Raw genomic sequence first — 23,850 nt, 5'->3', positions numbered from 1 at the left:
GGAGCCATCTTTTTTACCCACAAAAAAAAAACCTGCTCCTAAAGGGGATGAGGATGGACGGATATGTCCCTTTTCCAAGGACTCCTTAATATACTCCCGCATAGCAGCATGCTCAGGCACAGACAGATTAAACAAACGACCCTTGGGAAACTTGCTGCCCGGAATCAAGTCTATAGCACAATCACAATCCCTGTGAGGGGGGAGAGAACTAAGTTTGGGCTCCTCAAAAACATCACAATAGTCAGACAAAAATGCCGGAATTTCAGAGGGAGTAGATGAAGCAATGGAAACCAAAGGTACTTCCCCATGAGCCCCCTGACATCCCCAGCTTAACACAGACATTGTTTTCCAGTCAAGGACTGGATTATGAGTTTGCAACCATGGCAATCCAAGCACTAAGACATCATGCAAGTTATGCAACACAAGGAAGCGAATCACCTCCCGATGGTCAGGAGTCATACACATAGTCACTTGTGTCCAGTATTGTGGTTTATTCCTAGCCAATGGTGTGGAGTCGATACCCTTCAGAGGGATAGGAACTTCCAAAGGCTCTAGGCTAAACCCACAGCGTCTGGCAAAGGACATATCCATAAGACTCAAGGAAGCGCCAGAATCCACATAGGCATCCACAGTAATAGATGATAATGAACAGATCAAAGTTACAGACAAAATAAACTTAGACTGTAAAGTGCCAATTGCAAAAGACTTATCAACCTTTTTTGTGCGTTTAGAGCATGCTGATATAACATGAGCAGAATCACCACAGTAGAAGCACAACCCATTTTTACGCCTATAATTCTGCCGTTCACTTCTGGACAGAATTCTATCACATTGCATAATCTCCGGTGTCTGCTCAGAAGACACCGCCAAATGGTGCACAGGTTTGCGCTCCCGTAAACGCCGATCAATCTGAATAGCCATAGTCATGGATTCATTCAGACCTGTGGGCGTAGGAAACCCCACCATGACATCTTTAACGGCGTCAGAGAGACCTTCTCTGAAATTCGCCGCCAGGGCGCACTCATTCCACTGAGTAAGCACAGACCATTTTCGAAATTTTTGACAATATATTTCAGCTTCATCATGCCCTTGAGAGAGGGCTATCAAGGCCTTTTCAGCCTGAATCTCCAAATTAGGTTCCTCATAGAGCAACCCCAGTGCCAGAAAAAACGCATGCACATTGAGCAGCGCAGGATCCCCTGGTGCCAATGCAAATGCCCAATTCTGGGGGTCACCCCGCAACAAGGAAATCACAATTTTAACCTGCTGAGCGGAGTCTCCAGCGGAGCGAGATCTCAGAGAAAGATACAATTTACAATTGTGCTTAAAATTCAAAAAACGAGATCTATCTCCAGAAAAGAACTCAGGTATAGGAATCTTGGGTTCTGACATAGGAGCATGTATAACATAGTCTTGGATATTTTGAACCTTAGAAGCAAGAGCACTCAGGCCTGTAGCTAAACTCTGGATATCCATTTCTCAACAGCTGAGATCTGAGCCATTCAGGGGTTAAGAGGAGAGAAAAAGCAGCAGATTGCAATTATGGCTAGACAGAACTTCTGAGTAAAAAAAAAAAAAAAAAAGTGTCAGAAACTTCTTCTTTTCTCTCTTTCTTCAGCCAATACCTTTAATACATTTTCGGCCGGCAATACTGTCATGGTTCCCAATGGCAGGGACTCAGGCAAAAACGGACTAGCTCTAGGATTGATGGAATCTCAGATGACCGCGACGCTGAACCTAACACGCAACTAATAGTAGCCAGGGGGTGTGCCTACGATGATCCCTAGACACCTCGCACCAGCCGGAGATCTAGTTACCCCCTAGTAGAGGAATACACAGACCTGGCTTGCCTCCAGGGAAACCCCAAAAGTGATAGTAGCCCCCCACATATAATAACGGTTAGGTAAGAGGAAAACACGTACGCAGTATGAATATAGATTCAGCAAAGAGAGGCCCTCTGACTAGATAGCAGAAAATACAAAAGAGGACTTCGCGGTCACCTCAAAACCCTAAACAGCCATCCTGAAATTACTTTAACTCCGTTATCAACTCATGACACCAGAGTAGTAATTTCTGATCACTAGAGCTTCCAGCAGCAAGAGAAATATAAATGCATGCTGGACAAACAAACACAAAAAATGCCAAAGATCCAACTTAGCTGAATTGCAGACTTGGAGCAGGTAGCAAGCAACAGAGGTGCTCTGGTAACATTGATTGCCGGCACTAGAATGACTGAGAAGCCAGACTAAATAGGAAACTCCCAGTTTCCTGATGGGAACAGGTGCAAGACAAAAGTCAGCCAGTACCACCAGTAACCGCCAGAGGGAGCCCAAAAACAGAATTCACAACAGGCTTCTATATCTTTGGGGATTATTTCTCTGGAGGCAAGAGAGGTCTTTCTTTCTCTCTAGGGGTAGTTAGTTCCTCAGGCTGGCTCAAGACGTCTAGGATTTTTAGGCACGTTCACCGGCTACTTCTAGTGTGTTTGGATAGGTTCAGATTTGCGGTCAGTCCAGTTTGCCACCTCCCTAGAGCTTGTCCTATGTTTGTTACTTAGCTGGAGTAATTTGTGATCCTCAACCACTAAGGATTATAACAGTATAGCAGGCCAAAAAAGTGTTCAATGCATCGCAGAAGTGGGATAAAAAGAAGACCTGAGTACATTTTTTTTTTTTTTCCCTCCCGCTTTTCCTTTGCTGCAGTCTGTTTAGCTTCTTTCATCCCCTTGAACTCTGGGTGGTTTTGAGCTCAGCTGCAGACATGAATGTTCAGACTCTGACTTCTAGTGTGGATCATCTTGCTGCACGGGTGCAAAGTATTCAGGATTTTGTTATTCATAGCCCTATGTCAGAACCAAAGATACCCATTCCTGAGTTGTTTTCTGGAGATAGATCTAGGTTTCAGAATTTTAAGAATAATTGTAAGTTATTTCTGTCTCTGAGACCTCGTTCCTCTGGTGATTCCGCTCAGCAAGTTAAAATTGTTATCTCCTTGTTGCGTGGCGACCCTCAAGATTGGGCCTTCTCTCTGGCGCCAGGAGATCCTGCATTGCTTAATGTAGATGCATTTTTTCTGGCTCTTGGACTGCTTTATGAGGAGCCTAATCTTGAGAATCAGGCAGAAAAAGCGTTGCTGGCTATCTCTCAAGGTCAGGATGAAGCAGAGGTGTATTGTCAAAAATTTCGGAAATGGTCGGTGCTTACTCAATGGAATGAGTGTGCCCTGGCTGCAAATTTCAGAGAAGGTCTTTCTGAGGCCGTTAAGAATGTTATGGTGGGGTTTCCCACCCCTACAAGTCTGAGTGATTCTATGGCTTTAGCCATTCAGGTTGATCGGCGTTTGCGGGAGCGCAAATCTGCTCATCCTTTGGCGGTATTTTCTGAACAGAGACCTGAGTCTATGCAATGTGACCGAACTCTGACCAGAATTGAGTGACAAAATCATAGACGTCAAAATGGGTTGTGCTTTAACTGTGGTGATTCTACTCATGTTATCTCAGCATGCTCTAAACGTTTAAAAAAAATCGCTAAACCTGTCACCATTGGTACGATACAGCCTAAATTTATTTTGTCTGTTACTTTGATTTGTTCTTTGTCGTCCTACCCGGTTATGGCTTTTGTGGATTCGGGTGCTGCCCTGAATCTGATGGATTTGTCGTTTGCCAGGCGCTGTGGATTTGTCCTGGAGCCTTTGGAATTTCCTATTCCTCTGAGGGGAATTGATGCTACGCCATTGGCTGAGAATAAGCCTCAGTATTGGACGCAAATGACCATGTGCATGACTCCCGTACATCAGGAGGTGATTCGCTTTCTTGTTTTGCATAATTTGCATGATGTTGTTGTTTTGGGTCTGCCATGGCTGCAGACTCATAATCCAGTTTTAGATTGGAAAGCTATGTCTGTGTCAAGTTGGGGTTGTCAGGGAATTCATGGCGATACTCCGTTGGTGTCTATTGCTTCTTCCACTCCTTCTGAGGTCCCTGAGTTTTTGTCTGACTACCAGGATGTATTTGATGAGCCCAGGTCCAGTGCCCTGCCCCCTCATAGGGATTGTGACTGTGCTATAAATTTAATTCCTGGTAGTAAATTCCCTAAGGGACGACTTTTTAATTTGTCTATACCAGAGCATGCCGCGATGCGGAATTATATAAAGGAGTCTTTGGAGAAGGGACATATTCGCCCATCCTCTTCCCCTCTTGGTGCAGGATTTTTTTTTGTGGCCAAGAAGGACGGTTCTTTGAGACCTTGTATAGATTATCGTCTTCTGAATAAAATCACAGTCAAATTTCAGTATCCTTTGCCACTATTGTCTGATTTGTTTGCTCGGATTAAGGGGGCCAGTTGGTTCACTAAGATAGATCTCCGTGGTGCGTATAACCTTGTGCGCATTAAGCAGGGAGATGAATGGAAAACAGCATTTAATACGCCCGAAGGCCATTTTGAGTACTTGGTGATGCCTTTTGGACTCTCTAATGCTCCTTCTGTGTTTCAGTCCTTCATGCATGACATCTTCCGAGAATATCTGGATAAATTTATGATTGTTTATCTGGATGACATTTTGGTCTTTTCTGATGATTGGGAGTCCCATGTGAAGCAGGTCAGGATGGTGTTTCAGGTCCTGCGTGCTAATGCTTTATTTGTGAAGGGCTCAAAATGCCTCTTCGGAGTACAGAAGGTCTCCTTTTTGGGTTTTATTTTTTCTCCTTCTACTGTGGAGATGGACCCAGTCAAGGTCCAGGCTATTCATGACTGGACTCAGCCTACGTCTGTTAAGAGTCTTCAGAAGTTCTTGGGTTTTGCTAATTTTTACCGTCGTTTCATCGCTAATTTTTCTAGCGTGGTTAAACCTTTGACGGATTTGACCAAGAAGGGTTCTGATGTGACTAATTGGTCTCCTGTGGCCGTGGAGGCCTTTCGGGAACTGAAGCACCGGTTTTCTTCAGCTCCAGTCTTATGTCAACCAGATGTCTCTCTCCCCTTCCAGGTCGAGGTTGATGCTTCTGAGATTGGAGCAGGGGCTGTTTTGTCGCAGAGAAGCTCTGATGGCTCTGTGATGAAGCCATGTGCTTTCTTTTCAAGAAAGTTTTCGCCTGCCGAGCGGAATTATGATGTTGGTAATCAGGAGTTGTTGGCTATGAAGTGGGCATTTGAGGAGTGGCGACATTGGCTCGAAGGAGCTAAACATCGTGTGGTGGTCTTGACCGATCACAAAAACCTGATTTACCTCGAATCTGCCAAGCGCCTGAATCCTAGACAGGCTCGTTGGTCGCTGTTTTTCTCCCGTTTCAACTTCGTGGTCTCATACCTGCCTGGTTCGAAGAACGTGAAGGCTGATGCACTTTCTAGGAGTTTTGTGCCTGACTCTCCGGGAGTTTCTGAGCCGGCTGGTATTCTCAGAGAGGGAGTGATTTTGTCTGCCATTTCCCCAGATTTGCGACGAGTGCTGCAGAAATTTCAGGCGGATAGACCTGACCGTTGTCCACCAGAGAGACTGTTTGTCCCGGATAGATGGACCAGCAGAGTTATTTCCGAGGTTCATTCTTCGGTGTTGGCGGGTCATCCTGGGATTTTTGGTACCAGAGATTTGGTGGCTAGGTCCTTCTGGTGGCCTTCCTTGTCGCAGGATGTGCGTTCCTTTGTGCAGTCTTGTGGGATTTGTGCTCGGGCTAAGCCTTGCTGTTCTCGTGCCAGCGGTTTGCTTTTGCCTTTGCCTGTCCCGAAAAGGCCTTGGACGCACATTTCCATGGATTTTATTTTGGATCTTCCAGTATCTCAGAAAATGTCTGTCATCTGGGTGGTGTGTGATCGTTTTTCCAAGATGGTCCATTTGGTGCCCTTGCCTAAGTTGCCTTCCTCCTCCGATTTGGTTCCTCTATTTTTTCAGAATGTGGTTCGCTTGCACGGCATTCCTGAAAATATTGTGTCTGATAGAGGATCCCAGTTTGTGTCCAGGTTTTGGCGGACTTTTTGTGCTAAGATGGGCATTGATTTATCTTTTTCGTCGGCCTTCCATCCTCAGACTAATGGCCAAACCGAGCGAACTAATCAGACGTTGGAAACTTATTTGAGATGTTTTGTTTCTGCTGATCAGGATGATTGGGTGACTTTTTTGCCATTGGCCGAGTTTGCCCTTAATAATCGGGCTAGTTCTGCTACTTTAGTTTCGCCTTTTTTCTGCAATTCTGGTTTCCATCCTCGTTTTTCCTCGGGTCAGGTTGAGTCTTCTGACTGTCCTGGGGTGGATTCTGTGGTGGATAGGTTGCAGCAGATTTGGAACCATGTGGTGGACAATTTGAGGTTGTCACAGGAGAAGGCTCAGCGCTTTGCCAACCGCCGCCGCGGTGTGGGTCCCCGACTTCGTGTTGGGGATTTGGTGTGGCTGTCTTCTCGGTATGTTCCTATGAAGGTCTCCTCTCCTAAATTCAAGCCTCGCTTCATCGGTCCTTAGAAGATCTTGGAAATCCTTAACCCGGTGTATTTTCGTTTGGATCTCCCAGCATCGTTTGCCATTCATAATGTGTTCCATAGGTCTTTGTTGCGGAGGTATGTGGTACCTGTGGTTCCTTCTGTTGAGCCTCCTGCTCCGGTGCTGGTCGAGGGAGAATTGGAGTACGTGGTGGAGAAGATTTTGGATTCTCGTATCTCTACACGGAGGCTTCAGTATTTGGTGAAGTGGAAGGGCTATGGTCAGGAGGATAATTCCTGGGTTGTCGCCTCTGATGTTCATGCGGCCGATTTGGTTCGTGCCTTCCACGCGGCTCATCCTGATCGCCCTGGGGGTTTTGATGAGGGTTCGGTGACCCCTCCTCAAGGGGGGGGGGTACTGTTGTGAACTCTATTTTTAGGCTCCCTCTAGTGGTCACAAGCGGTACTGTGTAGTGTTGTCTTTCTGCAGGTTGGCTGCATCAGCTGGTTCGTTATCCTGGTTGGTTTCCTATTTAGCTCACCTGCATACTCAGTTCCTTGCCTGCTATCAATGTATTCAGTGCTCTTCAGATTCCTTGTGATTACCTTGCTCCCAGCCTCTCCAAGACAAGCTAAGATTTTGTCCGTTCATTTTTTGATTATCAGCATTCATCATGTTTCTTGTCCAGCTTGCTAAGATGTGATCTCCTCGCTTGCTGGTTGCTCTAGGGGACTGAGTTTCTCCCCCCACACCGTTAGTTGGTGTGGGGGTTCTTGAAATCTCAGTGTGGATATTTTGTAAGGGTTTTTACTGACCGCAAAGACCCCTTTACTATTTTCTGCTATCTAGTATTAGTGGGCCTCATTTGCTGAATCTGTTTTCACCCCTGTGTATGTGCCTTCCTCTTACCTCACCGTTATTATTTGTTGGGGGCTTCTATATCTTTGGGGATTATTTCTCTGGAGGCAAGAGAGGTCTTTCTTTCTCTCTAGGGGTAGTTAGTTCCTCCGGCTGGCTCGAGACGTCTAGGATTTTTAGGCACGTTCACCGGCTACTTCTAGTGTGTTTGGATAGGTTCAGATTTGCGGTCAGTCCAGTTTGCCACCTCCCTAGAGCTTGTCCTATGTTTGTTACTTAGCTGGAGTAATTCGTGATCCTCAACCACTAAGGATCATAACACCCACCTCACCTCAGTGTCCTTTCCATCACAGTCATCATTGTTCTCCCCATCACCTCAGTGTCCTCTCTCCAGGGTATTGCTAAAAAAAACAAAGAAAAAAAACACCATGACTCACATCTCTGTCCGTTTCCCCGCATCATCGTCATCACCGGCAACTTCCTCTCTGACACAGTTGAGCGCTGCTTGCTGATGACACAGGCACGCGTGGCTTGACGACAGGAAGAAAGCACCAGATAGGAAGCAGAGGACAGATCCCTGCAGCTGTCTTTGTGCCTACAGTAGGGATAGCAGCGGAGCTGCAGGGATCACTCCCTGCCTGCTGCACATGAGTGCAATCTGGATATGGGCTCATTGGAGCCTCAGACTCCAAGAAACAGGCCAGATTACCCTCAGTATTAGCTGCCCTGCAAGGGCCCCCCTGCATCTCAGGGCCCTGCTGCATCGGTGGTATGTCCACCCCTGGGTTGTTTAGTGTTTAGCAACAGAATCCAATACATTTCTCACATTAATAACTTTTTTTTGCCAATCACATCCCCTTTATGGCCAGTAAACTTTTCCAAACCATAACATTCCAAACTACTTATACTTTTATAAAGTTTCTCCTGAATATGTATTATTGCCATTTATGATATTATGTATGTGTTCAAACATGTTTTTTAAACTTACTGCAGTATACAATATGCTAAGTATCACAATTTATGAAGTTGTTAATGTTTCTCTCTATTTTTGAGGAATTTCTATAATTTTTCTTTCTTTAGTGTGTATTGACAAATGCCACATATATTTTTTCCACACTCATAGAAACCTTTTTGTGATAGCCATGTTGTTCTGTTACTGCTGTGATCTTTGTATAAACTAGGAGGTTACTACTCGGATGCTTGTTACTCGAATCGAACAATTCCAAATAGTTGAATAACGAGCATGATGGGAGTTAACCCTAGAACGCACACCCATAGAAATCTACACATTCACGCACCTGGGGCCTTTTAGGCCTGTGTGCAAATAACACGGAATAACTCAAATAAAAATACTTTTCAAAATTTATTTTATAATTGCAAGGTAAGGATGCATTCCAACTAGCGCTGGGAGGGGATCCATAATGGATCTGACCTCCTGGTGACCCCAGCTAAGGCTGGCGGAATCCTGGAGTTACCAGGAGGTCAGATCCATTATGGATCCCCTTCTGGCGAACCCCAGCGCTACTGGGAACACAGCCTAAGGGTACCGTCACACATTGAAATTTCCATCGCTACGACGTTACGATTCGTGACGTTCTAGCGATATCGTTACGATATCGCAGTGTCTGACACGCAGCAGCGATCAGGGATCCTGCTGAGAATCGTACGTCGTAGCACATCGTATGGAACTTTCTTTCGTCGCTTGATCACCCGCTGACATCGCTGGATCGTTGTGTGTGACAGCGATCCAGCGATGTCTTCGCTTGTAACCAGGGTAAACATCGGGTAACTAAGCGCAGGGCCGCGCTTAGTAACCCGATGTTTACCCTGGTTACCAGCGTAAACGTAAAAAAACAAACCGTACATACTCACCCGTCGGTGTCCTTCAGGTCCCTTGCCGTCTGCTTCCTGCTCTGAGTGCCGGCCGGAAAGTGAGAGCAGATCACAGCAGTGCTGCGATCTGCTCTCACTGTACGGCTGCACTCAGAGCAGGAAGCAGACGGCAAGGGACCTGAAGGACACCGACGGGTGAGTATGTACTGTTTGTTTTTTTACGTTTACGCTGGTAACCAGGGTAAACATCGGGTTACTAAGCGCGGCCCTGCGCTTAGTTACCCGATGTTTACCCTGGTTACCCGGGGACTTCGGCATCGCTCCAGCGCCGTGATTGCAACGTGTGACCGCAGTCTACGACGCTGGAGCGATATTCATACGATCGCTGCGACGTCACGGATCGTGCCGTCGCAGCGATGAAAATTTCAATGTGTGACGGTACCCTAAGATGTGTATATTTAAAAACATAATTATGTGCATAAAACAACAAAAAAGTAAGTAAACGGGCACGCCAAATATAGGCATTCTATATGCAATTTTTTTATGAAAACATTTTTTGTTTGTAGCAAACTTGGTGCAGGAATATTTATTTGTAACTTTACATATTCCCCCGACAATTCTCGCATATTATTTTTTCGGCTGAATGTTCCTTGCATACATTTTGTCTGCAAGTAGAACAGAAACGCTCCGATTTTCTTTCCTTCTTTGCTGGACAAATATAGCAGCGCTTTCTTTTTTTTTTCTCTTTGCTCTGGATGTTCCAGAAAGCGTATTCCACATCGGATCATTGCCTCCGTAATTTGCCTTCACATGTAAACAAAAGTATCACACAGTACAGGCCTAAAAGGCCCCAGGTGCGTGAATATGGGGTAGTCCCAAAAAGAAGGTTGTTATACCGAAATGTCTGTAACATAAAAATATATGAATAACTGGAAATTACTAACAACTATATACCTGAGGATTACCTAGATTTTCAAAATTCTAACTAAAGTACTTTTACAGAAAATAGAAAACAAGTAACCTGGCAGGCCTGCGAGGCCCAAGGTATGCGTTCTAGGGTTAATGGGAAATCCAAGCATTTTTCCAGCAGACCCTACAAAGAGGTCTGGAGGGCAGTGAAAATGTTGAAATGGATGGAAAAAGTGCTGGATGGAAGGAGAACAGCATGTGGAAGACCCCTGGAAGTATGTCTGACTCCCAGATCACTATTGAGAACAATGGTACTCACTTTTTACTCCACTTACGAACTGACAATAAAACATTCAAAATCGAAGAGAACTTGGAGTTTACAGGAAAAAAAATGTTAAGAAACATTTTCCTGTATAATGACATATATAAGGCAAAATTTAAAAAGCATTTAAAAAAATAATCTAAGTAAACCAAAATTTATTTTTTTAATTCAAAAATAGGAAATTTCAGCGTAATTTATGAAGGAAACAAGAAGTGGCAAAAATTAGGGACTCGGAGAGACTCAGATACACCCTGTATTAGATATAAAGGAGTGCCTCATATATATTCTGTTCAAATTGTCATGTTGAGGTGCTCCTAGACTCAAAGGCTATGAACTAAGTGCAAAGCCTGCAAAAAATTACAAGCAGGGTCATCCATACACCCTTCAACGCATCAGCTGTTGCACCTCATTCAAATATTGTGAATAAAGTGTAGTTGTGGTACTTCTACACTCATAAAAGCTCTGCACACAGTGCAAATCCTGCCAAAAATGACAAACAGATTCATCCATGTACCCTTCAATGCACCAACTGGAGTACTTCACTTATATATTGTGAACAAAGTGTAGTTGTGGTACTTTTACACTCATAAAAGCTCTGCACACAGTGCAAAACCAGGACGAAATTGTAAGGAGGGTCATCCATACATCCTTGAAGGCACAAACTGGAGTGCCTCATATAAAAATCAAGAAAGTGTTGAGACACTTCTAGACTCAAAGGCTTTGCACTCAATGCAAAGCCAGGAAAACATTATAAGGGTCAACCAGTCATCCATAGACCCTTGAAGGCAACAACTGGCATGCCTCATACAAACGCTAGACAAAGTACTTGGCTAGGGTAGAATAATATTTGTGAGTAAATGTAGTAAAAAAAAGCATATAATCTCATAGAAAGTAACTAACTCCTTCACCCCCGGGGCCATTTTCCGTTTGTGTTTCTGTTTTTTGCTCCTCTTCTTCCCAGAGCCATAACTTTGTTTATTTTCTCATCAATATGGCCATGTGAGGGCTTATTTTTTGTTGGACGAGTTGTGCTTTTGAACGACACCATTGGTTTTACCATTCATTGTACTGGAAAATGGGAAATGCGGTGAAATTGCAAAAAAACGGTTTTTTTTACCACACTCACCAAATGCTAAAACTGACCAGCTATTATGACTCTCCAGGTTATTTCGAGCAAACATATATAGGTTATTTATTTATTTTTTTTTTTAAGTGATGAAAAAAATCCAAAGTTTCAAATTAATTATTTTTATATATTAAGTGATCTCTGTATTTTTTTTATTGTGTTATCTTGAATGGGGCAAATGTGATGTGATTTAAACTTTTATATAATTTTTCATTTTTTAAAACTTTTTTTTTTTTAACTTTTAAACTGTTTCAATAGTCTCCATGGGAGACTAGAAGCTGCGATCATGTGATCGCTTGTGCTACACAGAGATGGGCTTCAGCAGAGGTGTTCATAGCCTACCGGAAATGACAACCACAGCGGTCTCCTACACACCCCGACTTGTCATGCCAACCAATCGGCGACCCACAGTCATGGGACACAGGCACCGATTAGTGATGCTAATGCTTCTGGCGCAGTTATGTAAAATGCCGCTGTCAGAGATTGACAGCGGCATTTAACATGTTAACAGCTGCAGGTGGATCACGATTTGACCCGCGGCTGTTAGGGGCACATGTCAGCTGTTGAAATCAGCCTACATGTGCCGCAAAAGATGTAGGCTCAGCGCCGAAGCCCACATCAAATGGGGGAAATATTATAGATGGAATTACACGTCACTCCATTCAAAATCTGGTGCACAGAAAAGGGATACCACTCCCAAATATTAGAAAAAGAATCTGGCACTCTTAAGTTGGCATCAAAAGAGATATTTATTTGTAGTAGAACAATTACAATGGAATTATAACATTTTGGTCTTTGACTCAGACACATCAAAGGTGAGACCCGACAAGTGCCATACATGCATGCCGCATGTCGTGACGGGGTTAAACCCATATATCTGCTGTACCAATTCAAAAAATGACTATTCAGAAAATCGCAGAAACCAATAATGGAAAATCAAACAAAAAAAGGGTCATAAATCATGCCAAAATTGCTAAATTAAAAAACCTTTATTGAAGACATTCAGTGTAAATTGACTTTCATCAGTTTGCAGCACTGAGGCCCAATGGTCCCTTGTCCAGTGTAGATGCTCCTTTACCCCCTTCCAAACGATGACGCCAGTGCCTGTTGGTGTGGTCTGTATCCTTGCAGGTTGTCTAGCACGCAAACCACACTTATTTAAATCGTGTTGAATAGTATGATGTGACACTTGGGTGCCTCTCACCTCCTTTAAATGTGCCTTGAATTGTGTGGCATCCATGATCCGGTTCCGTAGGGCATTCTTCACAATGAAGCAGTCATCAGTGTGGGATGTGAACAAAATACGTCCACTTCTCTGCCTCTCTGTGATTAAGTGGACACTTCTATTTGAGAACATCCCGCTTGAAGCCTTGCAATGGTTAGGTGCAGGGCCGTATTTGCCACTAGGCACTCGAGAGCACGTGCCTAGGGCGGCGACATTGCGGGGGGCGGCACCTGAGCAAGTTTTTTTTTTTTTTTTTTTAGTCCCGGGTCACAAACGCGAACAGGGGGGAGGTGGAATATGAGCCATGCATACAGGGGTTGGGAGTATGAGCCATGCATACAGGGGGGGGGGGTGAGTATGAGCCATGCATACAGGGGGGGGGGAGGAGTATAAGCCATGCATAGGGGGGAATATGAGCCATGCATACGGGGGGGGGGAATATGAGCCATGCATACAGGAGGGGGGTCATTATACAGTATGGAGAACTGTGTGTGGCCATTATACAGTATGGAGCATCATGTGTGGCCGTTATACAGTATTGAGCATCATGTGTGGCCATTATACAGTATGGAGCATCATGTGTGGCCGTTATACAGTATGGAGCATCATGTGTGGTCATTATACACTATGGAGCATCATGTGTGGCCGTTATACAGTATGGAGCATCATGTGTGGCCAATGGCCATTATACAGTATGGAGCATCACGTGTGGCCATTATACAGTATTGAGCATCATTTGTGGCCAGTATACAGTATGGAGCATCATGTGTGGTCATTATACAGTATGGAGCATCATGTGTGGCCATTATACAGTATGGAGCACTGTGGCCATATTGTTTCATTTATAATTATTGTATATGAAACAGTGTGATCAGCAGTGCTAAATGGCTGTGGTTGGGACGTGGATATGGGTGTGACTAGTTGTGAAATGGGTGTGGTCAGAGGCGGGGCCCAAAACTTGCCGCGGCGCGCGTAGCGCGCCGCACACTTTATACCTCCTTCCCTTCTTCAAAAGTTGGGGGGTATGGTACTGCATTTGCCAAATCATGGCAAGTGCCGCAAATCCCATAGGGAATGAATGAGGCCGAACGCAGTGTTGCTGTAAGTGATCCGTTACACGGCACATGCAGAAAAACTGACGGATCTGCTGCAAAAGGCGACTTTCACATCAGCGATTCTTGCTAAAAGTCACTGCCGATAGTGTCATACTCACCAAAGGGGGAGGCAGCACTAAAAGTGCCTAGGGCAGCAGAAACCCTAAATACGGCCCTGGTTAGGTGTCGTCTTGGTCTCATGATGTCAAAATGTGAACAGCACGATGTGGAGGACTGCTTTAGCACTAATTCTAATTGAACTACAACATTTATTGGCAGATTCATGGATCAAACAATTGTAAATTTTGCCATTAAGCTCCCTGACAGTGATGGGCGATTCCAAACACAGACTTCTTTAGTAAGTCTGTGTTACTGTTCGGGTTCAGCACCCGAACATCAGTTGTTTCCCACTGTCATGACAGTGTGAGAAATACTGGTGGCTCTGATCAGTGCTAAAAAGTTTACCTCTGATCACAGAGGTGTCGGCTTTTTAGAGAGTACTACTCCCATCAGCCTATGCCTACTGTTGCTGATAACAAGAGCAAGCGCAGCTGATGAGAGTATTCATCAGCTAGTGCCTGCACTATAATTAAATTAATAAAAAATTAAAAAATGCCGTGGGGCTATTTTGATTACCAGCATCGCAAAACTGACAGATGCGGGCTGCAACCTTCAGCTGTCAGCTTTATCAAGTTTGATTATCAAGAATAGAGGGGTCGCCACACAATTTTTTTTTCAATTATTTGACAACCAGCCAAGCTAAAGAAGACTGTTTGGCTAGTATTCTCAGGCTGGTAAAATAGCAGCCTGCAGCCACTCCAGAAAAGGTGCATTTATTAGATGCGCCAATTCTGGCTTGCTGTCTGGCTCTTCCTACTTACTCTGTGGTGGTGGCAATTGGGGTCCATATATGGGATTGATGTCACCTTTGTATTTTCAGGTGACATCAAGCCCAGCAGTTGGTAATGGAGAGGCGTCTATAAGACGTCTATCCATTACTACCCTTATAGTCATATTGTCAATAAAAATACCCAGAATAAAGTCCTTTATTTGAAATAAAAATACACACCACTTTACAAATTTATTTAAAAATAACAAACACAGTTATACTCACCTTATGCCCATTCCATTGAAGTACTGTTACCCTGTAAATAAACAGAAAATAATAAACAACAAAAAATACTCACCTAACACCCATTCTTCTGAAGCCCTGGTATCCTGTAAAAAAAGCAAAAATAAAAACAATATCCCTCACCTGTCTGACATACTGTCCCATGCCGTAATCCATGTCTGCAATAATTGGTTTTCAACCTGGATGGTGCCTAAATGCGACATTCCAGGCTGAAAACCATGGGAGAATGAGCGGCTGCGAGCACGGCATCAGTAGTTAGCGGTGACGTCAACGAGGTTACCGCAGATAACTGTGGCTGCGTTCCTAGTTCACTTCAGTGTGAAACGGGACGATGAACTGAGATGACCTACCTACATCGTAAAAAAACACAACAACCAGAACAACACAGCTATCAGACTACGGTATTTATGGTGATTGGTAAATGGCAGAGGCGTAGCTAGGGTTTTGGTTCAGGGGGGCAAAGCTTCTGAGTAGACCCCTAACCAGGTAACCTTCATTCCAATTTGGTGACGCGCCCTAATAGTGGAGGAGAACCACAGCAGATGACTGCGCTATTACTGGAGATAATCTCTATATAAAGACCAACATGGATATTACCACCATATGGTCAGTGGTAGATACCAGTCCTACAGAACATATAAGAGATCACAGCACAGTTACAGATAATGACTTACCGCTGATGTTCTCTGATGGAATCGTTCACTTTTCCCATCTTTTCCATCTGGCCCAGACTGACATGACAACTTCTTCCAGCCACGACTCGTCTGCAGAGAATACAACAAAGACACGTTTCACTTCTCATATTCCAGCCCATCACCATCTATTCCCAACCTGCACAAACTCCTCATCCTGCTGATATCCCAATACTGAGCCGCTGCTGCCATATGTATCCCTATTACTGCACCTGCTGTGTGGTTCTCTGTGCCTTCTAAATTCTAAAGCACCCTTCTATAATATAGTAATGCTGAGTGCAAGTGCCCTAGAAAACAGTGCCCACACTTTGCTCCCTAGAAAGTAATATTGCCCTCTGTCTGTGTGCTCCTTTGATAGTCACAGTAACCTAAGATCCCCTATAACAAGAAGTGCCCACTTTACATTTAATAATGTTCCGAGTCTACCCCCTGTACAGCTCCCCTATACAGTATAATGTCCCCTCACTGTATAGTACCATCCACACAGTATACTGACCCCTTAGTAGCCCCCAAACTGTTTGATGGCTCCAACACTGTATGATGGCCCCTTCACTGTAATCTCTTCACTGTATGATGGCCCACTAGATGGCCTCCATATAGTATAATACATCAGATCATCCTAAATATAGTATAATGCACTCCCCATAAGCCTCCATATAGTATAATGCACTCCCCATAGGCCTACTCTATAGCACAAGGGAGCACCCATCGGCAGACTCTATAGCACAAGGCAGCAACCCCATAGGCAGACCCTGTAGTATAAGACAACACCCCATAGGCAGACCCTGTATTAAAGGCAGCACCCCATAGGCAGACCCTGTAGTATAAGACAGCACCCCATAGGCAGATTCTGAAGTATAAGGCAGCAACCCTATAGGCAGATCCTGAAGTATAGCGCAGCCCCCCTATAGGCAGATCCTGAAGTATAGCGCAGCCCCCTATAGGCAGATCCTGAAGTATAAGGCAGGCCCCCTATAGTCAGATCCTGAAGTATAAGGCAGCCCCCATAAAAAAAGAATAAATACTCACCTCTCTTCCTCCTTGTTCCAGCGGTGCTCCGACCTCCCGCTCATCTTCTGACAGCGGGCGCCGGGTGGTGACATCATCGCGCCCACTATCAGCGTCGGTGACGCCAGACGCTGACAGGGGGATGATGGGAGAAGCAGCGCAGCGCTCATTCACTCATCAGTGTGGTGACGGGCGGGGGGCCCACTACTGGCACCGGGCCCCCCGCCTGCTCAGGGGCCCCATAGCGGGCGGCAGAGAAGGGAGATCGATTCTCCCTGCTCTGCTGCAGAAAGTAACTGTATCGGTGCGCTGCGAGCGCCGATACAGTTACAGTAGCGTAGCTCCGGGTGGCCCCCTCTGAGCACCGGGCCCGGGGCGATGGCCCCCTTGGACCCCCCGGTAGCTACACTACTGGTAAATGGCATAAAAAATGGCATAATTGATTTTTTTTCTATTGAAGCCATAAAAAATGTAACAAGAATTTAATGCTGAGGCCATGTTCACATGTGGCGTGATTGCTGTTTCTTTTAAACTGATTTTTTTTCTGCACGTTTTCTGCAAATTTCCCATCACATGATGCAATAAGAAGCCACTCTGGTTTTTGCGTTTTATGCATTTCTTTTATTCGTTTTCTCCATTATTTGATGCATTTTTGGAGCAGATGAGAAACAGTGTTTAAAGCTGCCGTCACACTAGCACTATTTGGTCAGTATTTTACATCAGCCAAAACCAGGAGTGGAACAAATAGAGGAAAAGTATAATAGAAACATATGCACCACTTCTGCATTTATCACCCACTCCTGGTTTTGGCTTACAAATACTGAGGTAAAATATTGACCAAATACTGCTAGTGTGATGGCAGCCTTATGCTTATTTAATAGTAAAGAAAAGCTTTCATTCTGTGCTTAAAAATGCAACTGCGCTTTATTTTTTTCATATGCAAGCTAAGAGAAAAAAAGCACCCAAACCACACAGTACAAAAGCGTCTTTAGGCTACTTTCACATTTGCGTTTGTAGCAGCTGCGGAGGGCTGCGGACTTCCTCCGTGAAGCCCCGCCCTCCGCCGCTAGCTCTGCCTACTTCTGCATGTGGCCATCATGCGGCCTGTGTACCTATATTTAACATTAGGTACGCAGGTCGTGCCGCAGCATGCGGATGCTTCCGCATGCGTCGTTTTGACGATGCGGAAAAAAAAAAAAATTGCTACAAGCTGCGTCCTACGCTGGTCTCCACATCCTCAAAACGACGCATGCGGCAGCATCCGCATACTGCGGCACGACCTGCGTACCTAATGTTAAATATAGGTACACAGGCCACATGCCGGCCGCATGCAGAAATAGGCGGAGCTAGCGGCGGAGGGCGGGGCTTCACGGAGGAAGTCCGCAGCCCTCCGCAGCTGCTACAAACGCAAGTGTGAAACCGGCCTTAGACACACCAAGGGCAGGAGTTTTCATGAAATCACATCCACTTTGCTTGGACATTTAGGCCGTGTTCACATGTAGGGTAAATGCTGTGGGGTTTTTTCTGGTGCCTTTTTGCATAGAAATTATGCTGTGTTTAAGGGCAGAGACACACTGCCGTATTTCTCGTGCGATAGTGGCATAGCACTACAAGGACTGGCCGGCACCTCTCCTGACCTGAGCATGACAGCATGATGGATTACTACAGTATGCAGCTGTCAAGCTCAGGTCAGGAGAGCTGACAGCCAGTACAAGCTTTATGATGCGATTCTCCCAGGAGAAATAAGGCAGTGTGTCTCTGCCCTAACTGTCCAAGCAAAGTGGATGAGATTTCATGAAAATGGCACCAGCTTTGCAACTAAAGACGCTGCTAAACTGCAGTTTGGTGCTTTTTTTTTCTAGAGGCTTCTATGTGGAGCCTAAAACACATGTAAAAAACTGCAGTTACTTTTATAAGTGCAGAATCAAAACTTTTCTGTACTATAAAAAAACAGAAAAAAAATGCGGCTTCATATCTGCATGAAAATTGTTTCAAATAAGAAAAAAAATGCATAAAAGAAATACAACAAACACACATTAAGACTGTTATTGCGTAGTTTGGTGCAGACACCTGAAGAAAACATGAAGCACAGTATTTATGCAATGTGTGAACACGGCCTTATAGGAACAAAATTGCCAGATGTCATGTAGTGAAGCTTATATAAAAATGAGAACGTTCAGGCTGCTATGACTGTAAATGAATGAATGAACAAAAAATAAATCCACAGCTCCCAAAGGCCGGCGTCACACTAGCGAGTTTTACGGACGTAAGAGCGCAGAAAATACGTCCGTAAAACTCGCCAAACAAACGGCACAATTATTCTCAATGGGGCTGCTCCTATCAGCCGTATATTACGGTTCAGTATTATGCGGCTTTCTACGGCCGTACAAAATCGCAGCATGCTGCGTTTGTCAGCGTATTGCGCAAAAAAATCGCCAATGAAAGTCTATGGGGGCGAGAAAAATACAGATTCCACACGGACCAGCAGTGTGACTTGCGAGAAAAACGCAGCGGTGTTAGTAAAAAGCCGGTAATTCAATTCCCGGCTTTTCATTTCTCCTTCACAAACCCGACAGGATATGAGACATGGTTTACATACAGTAAACCATCTCATATCCCTTTTTTTTTGCATATTCCACACTACTAATGTTAGTAGTGTGTATGTGCAAAATTTGGGCGCTGTAGCTGCTAAAATAAAGGGTTAAATGGCGGAAAAAATTGGCGTGGGCTCCCGCGCAATTTTCTCTGCCAGAGTGGTAAAGCCAGTGACTGACGGCAGATATTAATAGCCAGGAGAGGGTCCATGGTTATTGGCCCCCCCGTGGCTAAAAACATCTGCCCCCAGCCACCCCAGAAAAGGCACATCTGGAAGATGCGCCTATTCTGGCACTTGGCCACTCTCTTCCCACTCCAGTGTAGCTGTGGGATATGGGGTAATGAAGGGTTAATGCCACCTTGCTATTGTAAGGTGACATTAAGCCAGATTAATAATGGAGGCGTCAATTATGACACCTATCCATTATTAATCCAATTGTTTGAAAGGGTTAAAAAACACACACACACATGATTAAAAAGTATTTTAACCCCTTAAGCCCCGAGGGTGGTTTGCACGTTAATGACCGGGACAATTTTTACAATTCTGACCACTGTCCCTTTATGAGGCTATAACTCTGGAACGCTTTGACGGATCTTGGCGATTCTGACATTGTTTTCTCGTGACATTTTGTACTTCATGCTAGTGGTAAAATTTATTCGATATAACTTGCGTTTATTTGTGAAAAAAATGGAAATTTGGCGAAAATTTAGAAAATTTCGCAATTTTCCAACTTTGAATTTTTATGCCCTTAAATCACAGACATATGTCACACAAAATACTTAATAAGTAACATTTCCCACATGTCTACTTTACATCAGTACAATTTTGGAACCAAAATTTTTTTTGTGACGGAGTTATAAGGGTTAAAAGTTGACCAGCAATTTCTCATTTTTACAACACCATTTTTTTCTTAGGGACCACATCTCATTTGAAGTCATTTTGAGGGGTCTATATGATAGAAAATGCCCAAGTGTGACACCATTCTAAAAACTGCACCCCTCAAGGTGCTCAAAACCACATTCGAGAAGTTTATTAAGGGTACCGTCACACAGTGAAATTTCCATCGCTGCGACGGCACGATTCGTGACGTCGCAGCGTCGTATGAATATCGCTCCAGCGTCGTAGACTGCGGTCACACTTTGCAATCACGGCGCTGGAGCGATGCCGAAGTCCCCGGGTAACCAGGGTAAACATCGGGTTACTAAGCGCAGGGCCGCGCTTAGTAACCCGATGTTTACCCTGGTTACCAGCGTTAACGTAAAAAAAACAAACAATACATACTCACATTCCGGTGTCTGTCCCCGGCGTTCTGCTTCTCTCCACTGTGTAAGCGCCATAGCCGGAAAGCAGAGCGGTGACGTCACCGATGTGCTCGCTTTCCGGCCGGCAGGCGCTCACACAGTGCAGAGAAGCTGAGACGCCGGAGGACTGACACCGGAATGTGAGTATGTACTGTTTGTTTTTTTTACGTTTACGCTTGTAACCAGGGTAAACATCGGGTTACTAAGCGCGGCCCTGCGCTTAGTTACCCGATGTTTACCCTGGTTACAAGCGAACACATCGCTGGATCGCTGTCACACACAACGATCCAGCGATGTCAGCGGGTGATCAAGCGACGAAAGAAAGTTCCAAACGATGTGCTACGACGTACGATTCTCAGCAGGGTCCCTGATCGCTGCTGCGTGTCAGACACTGCGATATCGTAACGATATCGCTAGAACGTCACGAATCGTACTGTCGTAGCGATGGAAATTTCACTGTGTGACGGTACCCTTACCCTTCAGGTGTTTCACAGGAATTTTTGGAATGTTTAAATAAAAATTAACATTTAACTTTTTTTCACACAAAATTTATTTCAGCTCCAATTTGTTTTATTTTACCAAGGGTAACAGGAGAAAATGGACCCCAAAAGTTGTTGTACAATTTGTCCTGAGTACGCTGATACCCCATATGTGGGGGTAAACCACTGTTTGGGCGCATGGCAGAGCTCGGAAGGAAAGGAGCACCATTTGACTTTTCAATGCAAAATTGACTGGAATTGAGATGGGACGCCATGTTGCGTTTGGAAAGCCCCTGATGTGCCTAAACATTGAAACCCCCTACAAATGACACCATTTTGGAAAGTAGACCCCCTAAGGAACTTATCTAGATGTGTGGTGAGCACATTGACCCACCAAGTGCTTCACAGAAGTTTATAATGCAGAGCCGTAAAAATAAAAAATCATATTTTTTCACAAAAATGATCTTTTCGCCCCCAATTTTTTATTTTCCCAAGGGTAAGAGAAGAAATTGGACCCCAAAAAATGTTGTGCAATTTGTCCTGAGTACGCTGATACCCCATATGTGGGTGTAAACCATTGTTTGGGCGCATGGCAGAGCTTGGAAGGGAAGGAGCGCCATTTGACTTTTCAATGCAAAATTGACTGGAATTGAGATGGGACGCCATGTTGCGTTTGGAGAGCCCCTGATGTGCCTAAACATTGAAACCCCCCACAAGTGACACCATTTTGGAAAGTAGACCCCCTAAGGAACTTATCTAGATGTGTTTTGAGAGCTTTGAACCCCCAAGTGTTTCACTACAGATTATAACGCAGAGCTGTGAAAATAATTTTTTTTTTTTTCTCAAAAATGATTTTTTAGCCCCCAGCTTTGTATTTTTACAAGGGTAACAGAATAAATTGGACCCCAAAAGTTGTTGTCCAATTTGTCCTGAGTACGCTGATACCCCATATGTTGGGGGGAACCACTGTTTGGGCGCATGACAGAGCTCGGAAGGGAAGGAGCGCCATTTGGAATGCAGACTTAAATGGATTGGTCTGCAGGCGTCACATTGCATTTGCAGAGCCCCTGATGTACCAGTAACAGTACAAACCCCCCACAAGTGACCCCATATTGGAAACTAGACCTCCCAAGGAACTTATCTAGATGTGTTGTGAGAACTTTGAACCCCCAAGTGTTTCACTACAGTTTATAACGCAGAGCCGTGAAAATAAAACATCTTTTTTTTCCCACAAAAATGATTTTTAGCCCCCCAAATTTTTATTTTCCTAAGGATAACAAGAGAACTTGGACCCCAGAAGTTGTTGTTCAATTTGTCCCGAGTACGCTGATAACCCATATGTTGGGGTAAACCCCTTTTTGGGCGCACGGGAGAGCTCGGAAGGGAAGGAGCACTGTTTTACTTTTTCAACGCAGAATTGGCTGGAATTGAGATTGGACGCCATGTCCCGTTTGTAGAGCCCCTGATGTGCCTGGACAGTGGAAACTCCCCAATTCTACCTGAAACCCTAACCCAAACACACCCCTATCCCTAATCCCAACGGTAACCCTAACCACACCCCTAGCCCTGACACACCCATAATTCTAATCCCAACCCTAATCCAAACCGTAAATGTAATCCAAACCCTAACCCTAACTTTAGCCCCAAGCCTAACTTTAGCCCCAACCCTAACCCTAACTTTACCTCCAGCCCTAACCCTAACCCTACCCCTAACCCTAAACGTGACTGAAATACGTGGCACTGAAATACGTGGCACTGAAATACGTGATACGTGGCACTGAAATACGTGGCACTGAAATACGTGGCACTGAAATACGTGGCACTGAAACACGTGGCACTGAAACACGTGGCACTGAAATACATGGCACTGAAATACGTGGCACTGAAATACGTGGCACTGAAATACGTGATACGTGGCACTGAAATACGTGGCACTGAAATACGTGGCACTGAAATACGTGCAACTGAAATACGTGGTACTTAAATACGTGGCACTAAAATACGTGGCACTGAAACACGTGGCACTGAAATACGTGATACGTGGCACTGAAATACGTGGCACTGAAATACGTGGCACTGAAATACGTGGCACTGAAATACGTGGCACTGAAATACGTGATACGTGGCACTGAAATACGTGGCACTGAAATACGTGGCACTGAAATACGTGCAACTGAAATACGTGGTACTTAAATACGTGGCACTAAAATACGTGGCACTGAAACACGTGGCACTGAAATACGTGATACGTGGCACTGAAATACGTGGCACTGAAATACGTGGCACTGAAATACGTGGCACTTAAATACGTGGCACTTAAATACGTGGCACTATGACTGTCAGAAAATGTTCATTAAACGGTTAGGGGTGAGGTTAGGGGTAGAGTTAGGGTTAGGGTTTGGATCCCTTTATCACCTTGATGGTGGTGGGTGGCTTTTCAGTGTGTTTTCTGTTTTTTTTTCGATAAAAACGCATGCGTTTTTAACGCAAACAAACGTGCTTAAAAACGCAAGAAAATACTGCAGGTTGTATTTCTGAAAATGAACGCATGCAGAAAAAAAACGCATGCGTTTGAAAACGCGACCAAACGCGTACAAAAAAACGCATGCGTTTTCAATGTTAACTATAGGGAAAAAACGCATGCGTTTTTTTGTGCAAAAAACGCTGCAGACAAAAACGCAAGTGTGAAACCAGCGACGCTTTTTATAGCAAAAAAGTTTTTGCGTCTCCACATTTTGAGACCTATAATTTTTCCACATTTTGCTCCACAGAGTCATGTGAGGTCTTGTTTTTTGCGGGACGAGTTGACGTTTTTATTGGTAACATTTTCGGACACGTGACCATTTTTGATCACTTTTTATTCCGATTTT

At 44.6% G+C, this 23,850-nt stretch overlaps 1 protein-coding gene across 1 annotated transcript in view; it reads left to right on the top strand.

The window, feature by feature from the left end:
• SAMHD1 (SAM and HD domain containing deoxynucleoside triphosphate triphosphohydrolase 1) overlaps positions 1 to 23,850 on the top strand; it is a 610,883-nt gene that overhangs the window by 476,599 nt on the left and 110,434 nt on the right. The window lies entirely within an intron of this gene.

This window comes from Ranitomeya variabilis, chromosome 4, assembly GCF_051348905.1.
Source record: "Ranitomeya variabilis isolate aRanVar5 chromosome 4, aRanVar5.hap1, whole genome shotgun sequence".
In the NCBI taxonomy this organism is placed as follows: Eukaryota; Metazoa; Chordata; class Amphibia; order Anura; family Dendrobatidae; genus Ranitomeya; species Ranitomeya variabilis.
The sequence above is the reverse complement of the archived record's forward strand: the minus strand, read 5'-3'. Positions and strand labels throughout refer to the sequence as shown.